Below are 17,688 nucleotides of genomic sequence, written 5' to 3'. Positions count from 1 at the left end.
GTCTGATCATGCGGTAAATACATCCCAGAATCCAAAGAACTCATACTGGTTTTTAAGAAAGGCATTGTGAATAGACACTTGAAGTTGCTTCCAAATGTTTGGCCTGTATTGCCCTTGCTTCCAAACTATTGGCCTGTAGTGTACTTACAAAATAATGTCTGCATATGTAACACACCCGGCTGCACTGGGCATGTATACAGATAATAAATTCCTGTAAACCAGGAGAAAATGATGAGGTGAAGACACTGGCTGCCGTTTGCCTGGTCAGTCCTGCTAGAATGGCAAACTTACAGCAGCTACGTTATCCCCCCAGTGCCATTACCATCAGCCCTGTGCTGCTAGGAGTTATACATAGTCAGTACTAAAATGTCACTTATTTTTGCATTGTTATATTCTTTCCTATTAAAACAAAAGCTGTTAGAACTTCATAAACACTGATGGTTCAGGACAGACTCAAGGCTTTCCAAATAGTTCAATTTCAGGTATGTTTTTTAACTTTTGTTCTGGTGTGTTTGTGATTTTGTAAATGTCACAAACACAAACATTTTCCAGATTTTTCCAGCATGAAATACAAGACTATTTTTGATCACTTGCCCACACAAGGTCCCGCTGCACCACTGACAACACTAGAGGGTTTCTGCTTTCTTGTCATTAATGTCATTTTGAATTTTATTCAACCTAAGTTTTTTCTGTCTGATCTGAGACACTATTATTCCACAGGCTGATGAATAAAACACGTCTGTACATTAAGAAGACATGCTTGCAATTACCAAAAATGCAAAAGGTCAAAGGTCAGCAGAAGCTCTGTGATGTTAAAGGGCCACACAGCACCTCCATAAGACCTCCACAGCCACACACATGCTTCTCCTCCCCTGTATTAGAGCTCCAGCACCCAGGCTTATGACTCAGCCACTGGCCCTGTGATTTTAAAGAACTGCAAAGCACCTCCACAGAAGCTCCACAGACACACACATTCTGCATTGTTTTTATATCACCACATGTCTCAACCCCCTCATTTGGAAAGATTTCACCTTAAAATGTATCTCTTTTTTTTTCAACTTACTTTTAGAAGTGAAAGTTTTAATTTGGTGTGTAATGTTTAAACACTGGATCAGGTTTACAACTCCAACATGTTGATAGTGAGTTAAATGCAACATACAGTCAGGTCCATAAATATTGGGACATTGACACAATTCTCATCTTTTTGGCTCTAAACACCACCACAATGGATTTGAAATGAAACGAACAAGATGTACTTTAACTGCAGACTTTCAGCTTTAATTTGAAGGTATTTACATCCAAATCAGGTAAATGGTGTAAGAATTACAACAGTTTGTATTTGTGCCTCCCACTTTTTAAGGGACCAAAAGTAATGGGACAATTGGCTGCTCGGCTGTTCCATGGCCAGGTGTGTGTTATTCTCTCATTATCCCATTTACAAGGAGCAGATAAAAGGTCTAGAGTTCATTTCAAGTGTGCTATTTGCATTTGGAATCTGTTGCTGTCAACTCTCAATATGAGATCCAAAGAGCTGTCACTATCAGTGAAGCAAGCCATCATTAGGCTGAAAGATCAAAACAAACCCATCAGAGAGATAGCAAAAACATTAGGTATGGCCAAATCAACAGTTTGGAACATTCTTAAAAAGAAAGAACGCACCGGTGAGCTCAGCAACACCAAAAGACCCGGAAGGCCACGGAAAACAACTGTGGTGGATGACCGAAGAATTCTTTCCCTGGTGAAGAAAAACCCCTTCACAACAGTTGGCCAGATCAAAAACACTCTCCAGGGGGTAGGTGTATGTGTGTCAAAGTCAACAATCAAGAGAAGACTTCACCAGAGTGAATACAGAGGGTTCAACCACAAGATGTAAACCACTGGTGAGCCTCAAAAACAGGAAGGCCAGATTAGAGTTTGCCAAACAACATCTAAAAAAGTCTTTACAGTTATGGAACAACATCCTATGGACAGATGAGACAAAGATCAACTTGTACCAGAGTGATGGGAAGAGAAGAGTATGAAGAAGGAAAAGAAACGCTCATGATGCAAAACATACCACCTCATCAGTGAAGCATGGTGGTGGTAGTGTCATGGCGTGGGCATGTGTAGCTGCCAATGGAACTGGTTCCCTTGTATTTATTGATGATGTGACTGCTGACAAAAGCAGCAGGATGAATTCCGAAGTGTTTTGGGCAATATTATCTGCTCATATTCAGCCAATTCAGACATTTTTTTCCCAAGATGGCGCCGTTCTAAGTGGCAGCTTGTTGCAGCGGCTCCTTTGTTTTTGTTTTTGTACTTTCTTGTACTTTCTTTTTTATTTCCGTCCTGTCCACGGGTACATTTTCTGTCAGTCATTGTCAAATCACTAGAGACAATGACTTTTCTCTTTTTTTAAACTTTTCTGGCCGTCTTTTGGCTACTGTTGGCTGCTGTTTGGCTGCTGTTTGGCTGCTGTTGGCTGCTGTTGGCTGCTGTTGGCTACTGTTTGGCTGCTGTTTGGCTGCTGTTGGCTGCTGTTGGCTGCTGTTGGCTGCTGTTGGCTACTGTTGGCTGCTGTTTGGCTACTGTTTGGCTACTGTTGGCTGCTGTTTGGCTACTGTTGGCTACTGTTGGCTGCTGTTTGGCTGCTGTTGGCTACTGTTGGCTGCTGTTGGCTACTGTTGGCTACTGTTGGCTGCTGTTTGGCTACTGTTGGCTACTGTTGGCTACTGTTTGGCTGCTGTTTGGCTGCTGTTGGCTGCTGTTGGCTACTGTTGGCTGCTGTTTGGCTGCTGTTGGCTGCTGTTGGCTGCTGTTGGCATCCATAGCAACGGAGGGTAACAGACGCGACGGTGCCGGCATTGTTTACTCTCGGGCCCAGCTGATCGCGCTGTGCAAACCTGAGCTGCTGCCCGAAGCGAGGCCAGTGATCCCGGAGGAGCTGCGGAGGAGGCGCCGGGGGTGCAGAGCTGGAGCCAAGCTGAGGGCGAAGAAGAGGAGATGTCGCCCAGCTGTACCGGCGATTATCATGGGGAACGTGAGGTCTCTGGGGAATAAGACGGACGAGCTCGCCGCGCTGGTTAACACTCAGAGGGAATACCGGGAGTGCAGTGTGTTGTGTTTCACTGAGACATGGCTGCACTCGCACATCCCGGACCACAGCGTGGCGGTACCCGGCTTCAGCACTGTTCGGGCGGGCAGGGACGTTGTTAGCAGCGGGAGGAGGAAGGGAGGAGGGATTGCACTGTACGTGAGCGAGAAGTGGTGTAATCCCGGACATGTGCACGTGAAGGAACGTCTCTGTAGCCCGGACATTGAACTGCTGGCTGTGGGAATGCGGCCGTATTATCTGCCACGGGCGCTCACGTCCGCCATTGTTATTGCTGTTTACCTCCCCCCAACAGCCGATGAAGTGACTGTCTGTGACGTCATCACCTCCACCGTTACACGGGTTCAGACCCCAATGCCTTCACCATCATAACTGGGGACTTCAACCATGTCACACTGGACAGGCTACTACCAGCTTTCCACCAGTATGTTGACTGCCCCACCAGAGACAATAAAACCCTGGATCTGCTGTATGCCAACACCAGTGGTGCAGACAACACCACAGCCCTTCATGTGTAAATAGTGTAAATACACTCTCAGCCCTAACAGCCCTTATTGTGCCCTTATTGAAATATTGTACATTCTTTTTTGTTACTTTCTGTATCGTATTGTATATATTGTAAGTTATGCTGCTGCTGCAACGCAACAATTTCCCAGTTTGGGATCATTAAAGTCATTTGATTTGATTGGATTTCACTTGCTGAAGACAAAACTGAAGGGAAAATGCCCCAAGAACAAGCAGGAACTGAAGACAGTTGCAGTAGAGGCCTGGCAGAGCATCACCAGGGATGAAACCCAGCGTCTGGTAATGTCTATGCGTTCCAGACTTCAGGCTGTAATTGACTGCAAAGGATTTGCAACCAAGTATTAAAAAGTGAAAGTTTGATTTATGATTGTTAATTTGTCCCATTACTTTTGGTCCCTTAAAAAGTGGGAGGCACATATAGAAACTGTTGTAATTCCTACACCGTTCACCTGATTTGGATGTAAATACCTTCAAATTAAAGTTGAAAGTCTGCATTTAAAGCACATCTTGTTCGTTTCATTTCAAATCCATTGTGGTGGTGTTTAGAACCAAAAGATGATAATTTTGTTGATGTCCCAATATTTATGGACCTGACTGTATGGGGTGAATGGAGGAGGACTTTCTCCCAGTCTCAACTATGACTGATTCAGCTTCTTTTTTCTTCAGTCTGACTTTCGTTCTTGATCAGGGTCAGGATCAGCGTTTGCCACGATAAGTCATAGTCCCAGTTCAGAAGAAAACTGAAGAAGAGTCCTTACACTATTCCTGGCTGAGGGAAACAATTTGTTTCTGTAACAACAGGGCTGATCTTTGTACATTTGAAAGACATGTTCGACATTGCCAAGAATACAAAGGTCAGAGGCCAGCAGAAAAGACAGGTCATCAACTGAGTTCCTGTGTCAGCTCTGGTGTGTTTGTTTGATTTTGTAAATGTAACACAAACATTTCAGCTAAGAGCATCGAGGGGGCGCCGAGAGGCAGGGGCTGGGACAGACGGTTTCTGCTTTCTTGTCATTACTGTCATCATGAAGTTTATTCAACCTAAGTTTTTTCTGTCTGGTCTGAGACACTGTGATTCCACAGGCTGATTAATAAAAAAAAGTCTGTACATTAAGATTTGCCAAAAATGCTAAGGTCAAAGGTCAGCAGAAAAGAGAGGCCATAAACCTGAGTTCTTGTGTCAACTACCAGACAAAATACTCCATGTGTTTGTGGTGTAGTATAAACCACAAATGTCAGTGAAGTTCTGAAAGACAGCTGTCTGTAACCAACTGTCACAGCCTGAGGCACACAGAGCATGAGCAGGCAGCCTTTAACCCAAACAAAAGATGTGGCTGCAGCCATATTAGCATGTGTGTGGTGAGAGGTGAGGTTGGAGGGTGAGCAGGTAACATTTGTGGAGGTCAGTCTAGAAAACAGACAGAAGGGGATCTATAAAGAGATGAGATTTTAAATCATGTGAAACAAAGACACAGATCAGTTTTAAACACATCCACTCAAATTGAGATTTTATTTTTGAAAATAAGAGTTTATCATATAAAGTCAGCAAACTATATGCACAGTGTAGACAAGTGTTCATATAACAACCCAAACCCAAGTCTGACACTTTAACATATCCACTTTGTTTTTGAGATTTTAGATTTTAGACAATAAAAGAAGTTCATCAACAATACTCATCATTAAAGCAAGCAAACTATGAACAAATGTCCACCAAATGTATCTTTACATTAATACAAATATAAACAGAGCAACAAATGTCCTCGTAGTCTTGGTCACAGATGAGTTTTGCCTCTTCCTGGATGGTCGGGGTCATGAACCAGCCTCAGCTTGGAGCTCATCACAGGATTGGAGTCCATCATTGAGAGTGGGGGTGAAGATGCAGATCACATGAAAACAGAGGACACATCTTAGTATTAGCCTCAGTCACAAATATTAAACAAAGCAGTGGTGAGTAAACCGTGTGTCACTTATGTTCGCTTATGTTGCCATGGCGCTGCGGATGGCTGCCTCTGTGTTATTTTCTTTGTAAATTCAGTTGTCTGCCTTGGTTTCCGGAGCTCTTTCACCAGAGAAGAGTTCATTAACATAAGAGAAACAACTCCAGTGGATTTTTTTCCCCATCTTTCTCGACTCACCTGTGGAATTGTTGGACATTTTGGTCAAAGGTGCACTGACCGTTGCTCTCGCAGTGAAACGCCAGAGGAGAGAAAAAAGTGCCAGTGCTGTGGTGCGTCTCCACCAGCGCGCACTCTGCACACCGCTCCCAGGTATCTTTCTCTCCAACGTGCGTTCACTGCCCAACAAGCTGGATGAACTTCAGCTACTGTTGCAGAAGAACAGAGACTTTTCTTCATCTTCCGTTCTGTGCTTCACGGAGATGTGGCTGTGTGGATCGATCCAGACTCTGCGCTGGAGATGGCCGGCTTCCAGCTCTTCAGTCCGGCAAAATGAAAGGTGGAGGAATGTGTTTTTATGAAAACAGTGGCTGGTGCAAAGACGTGACAGTGATCCTGCAGCACTGTTCTCCTGACCTGGAGACTTTCATCATAAACTGCAGGCCCTTCTACTCCCCCTGTGAGTTCACTTCATTCATTCTGGTCGGTGTTTACATCCCACCACAGGCCACAGCAGATACTGTGTGGAGTGGACCAACCCGGACTCCGTAGTTATTGTCCTTGGTGACTTTAACAAAGGTAACCTCAGCCACGAACTGCCCAAATACAGATAGTTTGTTAATTGCCCGACCAGAGAGGGGAACACTCTGGACCACTGTTACCCCACAATCAGTGGTGCTGATCACGCCGTCCCCCGGGCTGCACTGGGCCACTCTGACCATGTGATGGTCCACCTGATTCCCACATACAGGCAGAAACTAAAACTGTGTAAACCTGCTGGGAGGACATGGAAGCAGTGGAGCAGTGAAGCCATAGAGGATCTGCGGGCATGTTTGGACTGCACTAACTGGGAGGTGTTCAGTCTGGATGAGTTCACAGAGGCTGTGACGTCATACATCAGCTTCTGTGAGGACTGCTGTATCCCATCACGTACAAGGGTGAGTTATAACAATGACAAACCCTGGTTCACAGCTAAGCTCAGTCAGCTCAGGAGGCAAAAGGAGGAAGCTTTCAGGAGCAGGGACAGGGACAAGTTTAAAGAGTCCAAGTACAGGTTTAGCAAAGCGGTGAGAGAAGCTAAACGACTGTACTCTGAGAAACTTCAGCTCCAGTTCTCAGCCAACGACTCTGCTTCTGTCTGGAAAGGGCTCAGACAGATCACTAACTACAAACCTAAACCCCCCCCCCACTCCGTTAACGACTTCCGTCTGGCCAACGGCTGCCGCTTTGAAAGACAATGGGACAGGCCTGACACCAACCCCCGTGAGTCCAGCCACCACCTCCAGACCACCAGCTTCTCCTCGCCCACTTCAGCAAGGGCCCTGGCACTTCCACAACTAGCCACATCAGAACCCCCCTCCTCCCCTACCAAAGGAACGTCTCTTTCTATCCTGGAGAGAGATGTCAACAGGCTTTTTAAGAAGCAGAACCCCCGCAAAGCAGCCGGTCCTGACTCTGTCTCTCCATCATCCCTGAAGCACTGTGCTGATCAGCTGTCTCCAGTGTTCACGGACATCTTCAACACCTCACTGGAGACCTGCCACGTGCCAGCCTGCTTCAAATCCTCCACCATCATCCCTGTACCCAAAAAACCAAGGCCCACGGGACTAAATGACTACAGACCCATTGCCCTGACCTCTGTGGTCATGAAATCATTTGAACGCCTTGGTCAGAAACAACACTTGTGTGATTTTTGTGAAGCTTTTCAGTTTCTGAGGTCTGCAGGCCTGAAACACTAATTTTAAAGCACAGTCAACTGAAAATGACTCAGTGTGAGTGAATCGTGGTCAGAATCAGCACTTGTGTCGTTTTTGTGAAGCTTTTCAGTTTCTGAGGTTTGCAGGCCTGAAATATTCATTTTCAAAGATAGTCAACTGAAAACCACTCAGTGTGAGTGAATACTGGTCGGAATCAGCACTTGTGTGATGTTTGTGAAGCTTTTCAGTTTGTGAGGTTTGCAGACATGAAACAGTAATTTTAAAGCACAGTCAACTGAAAATGACTCAGTGTGAGTGAAAAGTGGTCAGAATCAACACTATTGTGTTTATCGTGAAGCTTTTCAGTTTCTGAGGTTTGCAGGAATGACACACAAATTTTAGAAAAAAGTCAACTGAAAACCACTCAGTGTCAGTGAATACTGGTCAGAATCAGCACTTCTGTGTTTTTTGTCAAGCTTTTCAGTTTGTGGGGTCTGCAGGAATGAAACAACTGAAAATGACTCAGTGTGATTGAATCGTGGTCAGAATCAACGCTTGTGTGATGTTTGTGACACTTTTCAGTTTCTGAAGTTTGCAGGAATGAAACAAGCAACAATGATGCAACTGGGAAGTGTCCCAAGCTCCCACAGAGGACTCATGAACGCTCTGGTCCGGACCACGTCTGAGACCGGCAACGCTGAAAAGCGACAAACGTCACAGACGCGTGTCCTCTCTGGGAGTGTGGAATGAGACCTATGGCAGAAATAACACCCATGGTTTCCGGAGCTCTTTCACCAGAGAAGAGCTCATTAACATCATCACTTGTTACTTTGCCCCATTCAGGCCTGGAGTGCATTTGTGTTCTCTGGTTTCTAACATAACAGTGTGTTTTATGTGAAGCTTTTCAGTTTCTGAGGTTTGCAGGCATGAAACAGTCATTTTAAAGCACAGTCAACTGAAAATGACTCAGTGTGAGTGAAAAGTGGTCAGAATCAACACTATTGTGTTTATCGTGAAGCTTTTCAGTTTCTGAGGTTTGCAGGAATGACACACAAATTTTAGAAAAAAGTCAACTGAAAACCACTCAGTGTGAGTGAATACTGGTCAGAATCAGCACTTCTGTGTTTTTTGTCAAGCTTTTCAGTTTGTGAGGTCTGCAAGCCTGAAACAACTGAAAATGACTCAGTGTGATTGAATCGTGGTCAGAATCAACGCTTGTGTGATGTTTGTGAAACTTTTCAGTTTCTGAAGTTTGCAGGAATGAAACAAGCAACAATGAGGCAACTGGGAAGTGTCCCAAGCTCCCACAGAGGACTCATGAACGCTCTGGTCCGGACCACGTCTGAGACCGGCAACGCTGAAAAGCGACAAACGTCACAGACGCGTGTCCTCTCTGGGAGTGTGGAATGAGACCTATGGCAGAAACGGCTCCTATTTAAAATCTTCCGAGGGTGAAGTAGTCATATCGAATGTGACGTCACCAAGCCAGGGACGTATCAAAGGAGGATCCCGCTCATTTTGCTTTGAAGTCGAGGCTTTGCTGCTGTGTGCTTTATTCTGTTTCAGGTCCAGTGTTACAGCGATTCCCTTTGCCATGTGTTGAGCCAGCCGTGTGGTGACTGCGCAATAATGAGGCAGGAGAGACATTGACTGCCACTGCTGTTTTGTTTCCTTGTGGTTTATGTAGTTGTTTTTATTTGTGATTGTATTATTAGTCTTTTGGTTTCTCTCGGCTGTGGCAATCATTGTTTTTCCCCAGTCAATTGAACACTATAGATCATTGTAACTGCCTCATGGCAGTAATTGTGGCTTTTACGCACGCTCCTTCCGCCTCTAGAATCATGTCAATACCAAAATGACGCCCAACATAATGATCAAATGATTTTCACTTTCACTGATTCTTGCTCAAGCATATGTTTCAGCAGCAAAGTGGATCTACGGGACGCTTCGATAAAGCCAATCACAGCAGCTCCTCTCATCAGGAACAGACAGTTTAACGAGCCAACACTTCAGCAGGAAACCTCCCTCCACAGACAAAAGTATACGTTTAAGTATAAGTTGAGCTCCTGAGGTCCTGGCCGTATTATTGACTTGTAAGTGTTTTTCCCCTGTGTTTTTTGTGTAAGAGTGTATGCTCTGTTTTTGCGAGGAGCTTTGCGTTCCGAGGACCCGCAGGCTGTCGCGTGAGTTGGATGGGACACCAACAGGGAGCAGGCCCGTGTCGCGGCGCAGGCCAAGGCAACACTCAACACTGAGGCAACTGGGAAGTGTCCCGGTGCTCCTCAAGGGCTGCCCACCACAAGCTCCCACAGAGGACTCATGAACGCTCTGGTCCGGACCACGTCTGAGACCGGCAACGCTGAAAAGCGACAAACGTCACAGACGCGTGTCCTCTCTGGGAGTGTGGAATGAGACCTATGGCAGAAACGGCTCCTATTTAAAATCTTCCGAGGGTGAAGTAGTCATATCGAATGTGACGTCACCAAGCCAGGGACGTATCAAAGGAGGATCCCGCTCATTTTGCTTTGAAGTCGAGGCTTTGCTGCTGTGTGCTTTATTCTGTTTCAGGTCCAGTGTTACAGCGATTCCCTTTGCCATGTGTTGAGCCAGCCGTGTGGTGACTGCGCAATAATGAGGCAGGAGAGACATTGACTGCCACTGCTGTTTTGTTTCCTTGTGGTTTATGTAGTTGTTTTTATTTGTGATTGTATTATTAGTCTTTTGGTTTCTCTCGGCTGTGGCAATCATTGTTTTTCCCCAGTCAATTGAACACTATAGATCATTGTAACTGCCTCATGGCAGTAATTGTGGCTTTTACGCACGCTCCTTCCGCCTCTAGAATCATGTCAATACCAAAATGACGCCCAACATAATGATCAAATGATTTTCACTTTCACTGATTCTTGCTCAAGCATATGTTTCAGCAGCAAAGTGGATCTACGGGACGCTTCGATAAAGCCAATCACAGCAGCTCCTCTCATCAGGAACAGACAGTTTAACGAGCCAACACTTCAGCAGGAAACCTCCCTCCACAGACAAAAGTATACGTTTAAGTATAAGTTGAGCTCCTGAGGTCCTGGCCGTATGATTGACTTGTAAGTGTTTTTCCCCTGTGTTTTTTGTGTAAGAGTGTATGCTCTGTTTTTGCGAGGAGCTTTGCGTTCCGAGGACCCGCAGGCTGTCGTGTGAGTTGGATGGGACACCAACAGGGAGCAGGCCCGTGTCGCGGCGCAGGCCAAGGCAACACTCAACACTGAGGCAACTGGGAAGTGTCCCGGTGCTCCTCAAGGGCTGCCCACCACAAGCTCCCACAGAGGACTCATGAACGCTCTGGTCCGGACCACGTCTGAGACCGGCAACGCTGAAAAGCGACAAACGTCACAGACGCGTGTCCTCTCTGGGAGTGTGGAATGAGACCTATGGCAGAAATAACACCCATGGTTTCCGGAGCTCTTTCACCAGAGAAGAGCTCATTAACATCATCACTTGTTACTTTGCCCCATTCAGGCCTGGAGTGCATTTGTGTTCTCTGGTTTCTAACATAACAGTGTGTTTTATGTGAAGCTTTTCAGTTTCTGAGGTTTGCAGGCATGAAACAGTAATTTTAAAGCACAGTCAACTGAAAATGACTCAGTGTGAGTGAAAAGTGGTCAGAATCAACACTATTGTGTTTATCGTGAAGCTTTTCAGTTTCTGAGGTTTGCAGGAATGACACACAAATTTTAGAAAAAAGTCAACTGAAAACCACTCAGTGTCAGTGAATACTGGTCAGAATCAGCACTTCTGTGTTTTTTGTCAAGCTTTTCAGTTTGTGAGGTCTGCAAGCCTGAAACAACTGAAAATGACTCAGTGTGATTGAATCGTGGTCAGAATCAACGCTTGTGTGATGTTTGTGAAACTTTTCAGTTTCTGAAGTTTGCAGGAATGAAACAAGCAACAATGATGCAACTGGGAAGTGTCCCAAGCTCCCACAGAGGACTCATGAACGCTCTGGTCCGGACCACGTCTGAGACCGGCAACGCTGAAAAGCGACAAACGTCACAGACGCGTGTCCTCTCTGGGAGTGTGGAATGAGACCTATGGCAGAAACGGCTCCTATTTAAAATCTTCCGAGGGTGAAGTAGTCATATCGAATGTGACGTCACCAAGCCAGGGACGTATCAAAGGAGGATCCCGCTCATTTTGCTTTGAAGTCGAGGCTTTGCTGCTGTGTGCTTTATTCTGTTTCAGGTCCAGTGTTACAGCGATTCCCTTTGCCATGTGTTGAGCCAGCCGTGTGGTGACTGCGCAATAATGAGGCAGGAGAGACATTGACTGCCACTGCTGTTTTGTTTCCTTGTGGTTTATGTAGTTGTTTTTATTTGTGATTGTATTATTAGTCTTTTGGTTTCTCTCGGCTGTGGCAATCATTGTTTTTCCCCAGTCAATTGAACACTATAGATCATTGTAACTGCCTCATGGCAGTAATTGTGGCTTTTACGCACGCTCCTTCCGCCTCTAGAATCATGTCAATACCAAAATGACGCCCAACATAATGATCAAATGATTTTCACTTTCACTGATTCTTGCTCAAGCATATGTTTCAGCAGCAAAGTGGATCTACGGGACGCTTCGATAAAGCCAATCACAGCAGCTCCTCTCATCAGGAACAGACAGTTTAACGAGCCAACACTTCAGCAGGAAACCTCCCTCCACAGACAAAAGTATACGTTTAAGTATAAGTTGAGCTCCTGAGGTCCTGGCCGTATGATTGACTTGTAAGTGTTTTTCCCCTGTGTTTTTTGTGTAAGAGTGTATGCTCTGTTTTTGCGAGGAGCTTTGCGTTCCGAGGACCCGCAGGCTGTCGTGTGAGTTGGATGGGACACCAACAGGGAGCAGGCCCGTGTCGCGGCGCAGGCCAAGGCAACACTCAACACTGAGGCAACTGGGAAGTGTCCCGGTGCTCCTCAAGGGCTGCCCACCACAAGCTCCCACAGAGGACTCATGAACGCTCTGGTCCGGACCACGTCTGAGACCGGCAACGCTGAAAAGCGACAAACGTCACAGACGCGTGTCCTCTCTGGGAGTGTGGAATGAGACCTATGGCAGAAATAACACCCATGGTTTCCGGAGCTCTTTCACCAGAGAAGAGCTCATTAACATCATCACTTGTAACTTTGCCCCATTCAGGCCTGGAGTGCATTTGTGTTCTCTGGTTTCTAACATAACAGTGTGTTTTATGTGAAGCTTTTCAGTTTCTGAGGTTTGCAGGCATGAAACAGTAATTTTAAAGCACAGTCAACTGAAAATGACTCAGTGTGAGTGAAAAGTGGTCAGAATCAACACTATTGTGTTTATCGTGAAGCTTTTCAGTTTCTGAGGTTTGCAGGAATGACACACAAATTTTAGAAAAAAGTCAACTGAAAACCACTCAGTGTCAGTGAATACTGGTCAGAATCAGCACTTCTGTGTTTTTTGTCAAGCTTTTCAGTTTGTGAGGTCTGCAGGCCTGAAACAACTGAAAATGACTCAGTGTGATTGAATCGTGGTCAGAATCAACGCTTGTGTGATGTTTGTGAAACTTTTCAGTTTCTGAAGTTTGCAGGAATGAAACAAGCAACAATGATGCAACTGGGAAGTGTCCCAAGCTCCCACAGAGGACTCATGAACGCTCTGGTCCGGACCACGTCTGAGAGCGACAAACGTCACAGACGCGTGTCCTCTCTGGGAGTGTGGAATGAGACCTATGGCAGAAACGGCTCCTATTTAAAATCTTCCGAGGGTGAAGTAGTCATATCGAATGTGACGTCACCAAGCCAGGGACGTATCAAAGGAGGATCCCGCTCATTTTGCTTTGAAGTCGAGGCTTTGCTGCTGTGTGCTTTATTCTGTTTCAGGTCCAGTGTTACAGCGATTCCCTTTGCCATGTGTTGAGCCAGCCGTGTGGTGACTGCGCAATAATGAGGCAGGAGAGACATTGACTGCCACTGCTGTTTTGTTTCCTTGTGGTTTATGTAGTTGTTTTTATTTGTGATTGTATTATTAGTCTTTTGGTTTCTCTCGGCTGTGGCAATCATTGTTTTTCCCCAGTCAATTGAACATCATAGATCATTGTAACTGCCTCATGGCAGTAATTGTGGCTTTTACGCACGCTCCTTCCGCCTCTAGAATCATGTCAATACCAAAATGACGCCCAACATAATGATTTCATGTAATGATCAAATGATTTTCACTTTCACTGATTCTTGCTCAAGCATATGTTTCAGCAGCAAAGTGGATCTACGGGACGCTTCGATAAAGCCAATCACAGCAGCTCCTCTCATCAGGAACAGACAGTTTAACGAGCCAACACTTCAGCAGGAAACCTCCCTCCACAGACAAAAGTATACGTTTAAGTATAAGTTGAGCTCCTGAGGTCCTGGCCGTATTATTGACTTGTAAGTGTTTTTCCCCTGTGTTTTTTGTGTAAGAGTGTATGCTCTGTTTTTGCGAGGAGCTTTGCGTTCCGAGGACCCGCAGGCTGTCGTGAGTTGGATGGGACACCAACAGGGAGCAGGCCCGTGTCGCGGCGCAGGCCAAGGCAACACTCAACACTGAGGCAACTGGGAAGTGTCCCGGTGCTCCTCAAGGGCTGCCCACCACAAGCTCCCACAGAGGACTCATGAACGCTCTGGTCCGGACCACGTCTGAGACCGGCAACGCTGAAAAGCGACAAACGTCACAGACGCGTGTCCTCTCTGGGAGTGTGGAATGAGACCTATGGCAGAAACGGCTCCTATTTAAAATCTTCCGAGGGTGAAGTAGTCATATCGAATGTGACGTCACCAAGCCAGGGACGTATCAAAGGAGGATCCCGCTCATTTTGCTTTGAAGTCGAGGCTTTGCTGCTGTGTGCTTTATTCTGTTTCAGGTCCAGTGTTACAGCGATTCCCTTTGCCATGTGTTGAGCCAGCCGTGTGGTGACTGCGCAATAATGAGGCAGGAGAGACATTGACTGCCACTGCTGTTTTGTTTCCTTGTGGTTTATGTAGTTGTTTTTATTTGTGATTGTATTATTAGTCTTTTGGTTTCTCTCGGCTGTGGCAATCATTGTTTTTCCCCAGTCAATTGAACATCATAGATCATTGTAACTGCCTCATGGCAGTAATTGTGGCTTTTACGCACGCTCCTTCCGCCTCTAGAATCATGTCAATACCAAAATGACGCCCAACATAATGATCAAATGATTTTCACTTTCACTGATTCTTGCTCAAGCATATGTTTCAGCAGCAAAGTGGATCTACGGGACGCTTCGATAAAGCCAATCACAGCAGCTCCTCTCATCAGGAACAGACAGTTTAACGAGCCAACACTTCAGCAGGAAACCTCCCTCCACAGACAAAAGTATACGTTTAAGTATAAGTTGAGCTCCTGAGGTCCTGGCCGTATTATTGACTTGTAAGTGTTTTTCCCCTGTGTTTTTTGTGTAAGAGTGTATGCTCTGTTTTTGCGAGGAGCTTTGCGTTCCGAGGACCCGCAGGCTGTCGTGTGAGTTGGATGGGACACCAACAGGGAGCAGGCCCGTGTCGCGGCGCAGGCCAAGGCAACACTCAACACTGAGGCAACTGGGAAGTGTCCCGGTGCTCCTCAAGGGCTGCCCACCACAAGCTCCCACAGAGGACTCATGAACGCTCTGGTCCGGACCACGTCTGAGACCGGCAACGCTGAAAAGCGACAAACGTCACAGACGCGTGTCCTCTCTGGGAGTGTGGAATGAGACCTATGGCAGAAACGGCTCCTATTTAAAATCTTCCGAGGGTGAAGTAGTCATATCGAATGTGACGTCACCAAGCCAGGGACGTATCAAAGGAGGATCCCGCTCATTTTGCTTTGAAGTCGAGGCTTTGCTGCTGTGTGCTTTATTCTGTTTCAGGTCCAGTGTTACAGCGATTCCCTTTGCCATGTGTTGAGCCAGCCGTGTGGTGACTGCGCAATAATGAGGCAGGAGAGACATTGACTGCCACTGCTGTTTTGTTTCCTTGTGGTTTATGTAGTTGTTTTTATTTGTGATTGTATTATTAGTCTTTTGGTTTCTCTCGGCTGTGGCAATCATTGTTTTTCCCCAGTCAATTGAACACTATAGATCATTGTAACTGCCTCATGGCAGTAATTGTGGCTTTTACGCACGCTCCTTCCGCCTCTAGAATCATGTCAATACCAAAATGACGCCCAACATAATGATCAAATGATTTTCACTTTCACTGATTCTTGCTCAAGCATATGTTTCAGCAGCAAAGTGGATCTACGGGACGCTTCGATAAAGCCAATCACAGCAGCTCCTCTCATCAGGAACAGACAGTTTAACGAGCCAACACTTCAGCAGGAAACCTCCCCCTTCACAGACAAAAGTATACGTTTAAGTATAAGTTGAGCTCCTGAGGTCCTGGCCGTATGATTGACTTGTAAGTGTTTTTCCCCTGTGTTTTTTGTGTAAGAGTGTATGCTCTGTTTTTGCGAGGAGCTTTGCGTTCCGAGGACCCGCAGGCTGTCGCGTGAGTTGGATGGGACACCAACAGGGAGCAGGCCCGTGTCGCGGCGCAGGCCAAGGCAACACTCAACACTGAGGCAACTGGGAAGTGTCCCGGTGCTCCTCAAGGGCTGCCCACCACAAGCTCCCACAGAGGACTCATGAACGCTCTGGTCCGGACCACGTCTGAGACCGGCAACGCTGAAAAGCGACAAACGTCACAGACGCGTGTCCTCTCTGGGAGTGTGGAATGAGACCTATGGCAGAAATAACACCCATGGTTTCCGGAGCTCTTTCACCAGAGAAGAGCTCATTAACATCATCACTTGTAACTTTGCCCCATTCAGGCCTGGAGTGCATTTGTGTTCTCTGGTTTCTAACATAACAGTGTGTTTTATGTGAAGCTTTTCAGTTTCTGAGGTTTGCAGGCATGAAACAGTCATTTTAAAGCACAGTCAACTGAAAATGACTCAGTGTGAGTGAAAAGTGGTCAGAATCAACACTATTGTGTTTATCGTGAAGCTTTTCAGTTTCTGAGGTTTGCAGGAATGACACACAAATTTTAGAAAAAAGTCAACTGAAAACCACTCAGTGTCAGTGAATACTGGTCAGAATCAGCACTTCTGTGTTTTTTGTCAAGCTTTTCAGTTTGTGAGGTCTGCAAGCCTGAAACAACTGAAAATGACTCAGTGTGATTGAATCGTGGTCAGAATCAACGCTTGTGTGATGTTTGTGAAACTTTTCAGTTTCTGAAGTTTGCAGGAATGAAACAAGCAACAATGAGGCAACTGGGAAGTGTCCCAAGCTCCCACAGAGGACTCATGAACGCTCTGGTCCGGACCACGTCTGAGACCGGCAACGCTGAAAAGCGACAAACGTCACAGACGCGTGTCCTCTCTGGGAGTGTGGAATGAGACCTATGGCAGAAATAACACCCATGGTTTCCGGAGCTCTTTCACCAGAGAAGAGCTCATTAACATCATCACTTGTTACTTTGCCCCATTCAGGCCTGGAGTGCATTTGTGTTCTCTGGTTTCTAACATAACAGTGTGTTTTATGTGAAGCTTTTCAGTTTCTGAGGTTTGCAGGCATGAAACAGTCATTTTAAAGCACAGTCAACTGAAAATGACTCAGTGTGAGTGAAAAGTGGTCAGAATCAACACTATTGTGTTTATCGTGAAGCTTTTCAGTTTCTGAGGTTTGCAGGAATGACACACAAATTTTAGAAAAAAGTCAACTGAAAACCACTCAGTGTCAGTGAATACTGGTCAGAATCAGCACTTCTGTGTTTTTTGTCAAGCTTTTCAGTTTGTGAGGTCTGCAAGCCTGAAACAACTGAAAATGACTCAGTGTGATTGAATCGTGGTCAGAATCAACGCTTGTGTGATGTTTGTGAAACTTTTCAGTTTCTGAAGTTTGCAGGAATGAAACAAGCAACAATGAGGCAACTGGGAAGTGTCCCAAGCTCCCACAGAGGACTCATGAACGCTCTGGTCCGGACCACGTCTGAGACCGGCAACGCTGAAAAGCGACAAACGTCACAGACGCGTGTCCTCTCTGGGAGTGTGGAATGAGACCTATGGCAGAAACGGCTCCTATTTAAAATCTTCCGAGGGTGAAGTAGTCATATCGAATGTGACGTCACCAAGCCAGGGACGTATCAAAGGAGGATCCCGCTCATTTTGCTTTGAAGTCGAGGCTTTGCTGCTGTGTGCTTTATTCTGTTTCAGGTCCAGTGTTACAGCGATTCCCTTTGCCATGTGTTGAGCCAGCCGT

This window comes from Trachinotus anak, unplaced genomic scaffold (genome assembly GCF_046630095.1).
Source record: "Trachinotus anak isolate AG129_WGS33_773 ecotype Australia unplaced genomic scaffold, CSIRO_AGI_Tana_v1 ptg000009l, whole genome shotgun sequence".
Taxonomy (NCBI): domain Eukaryota; kingdom Metazoa; phylum Chordata; class Actinopteri; order Carangiformes; family Carangidae; genus Trachinotus; species Trachinotus anak.
The sequence above is the reverse complement of the archived record's forward strand: the minus strand, read 5'-3'. Positions refer to the sequence as shown.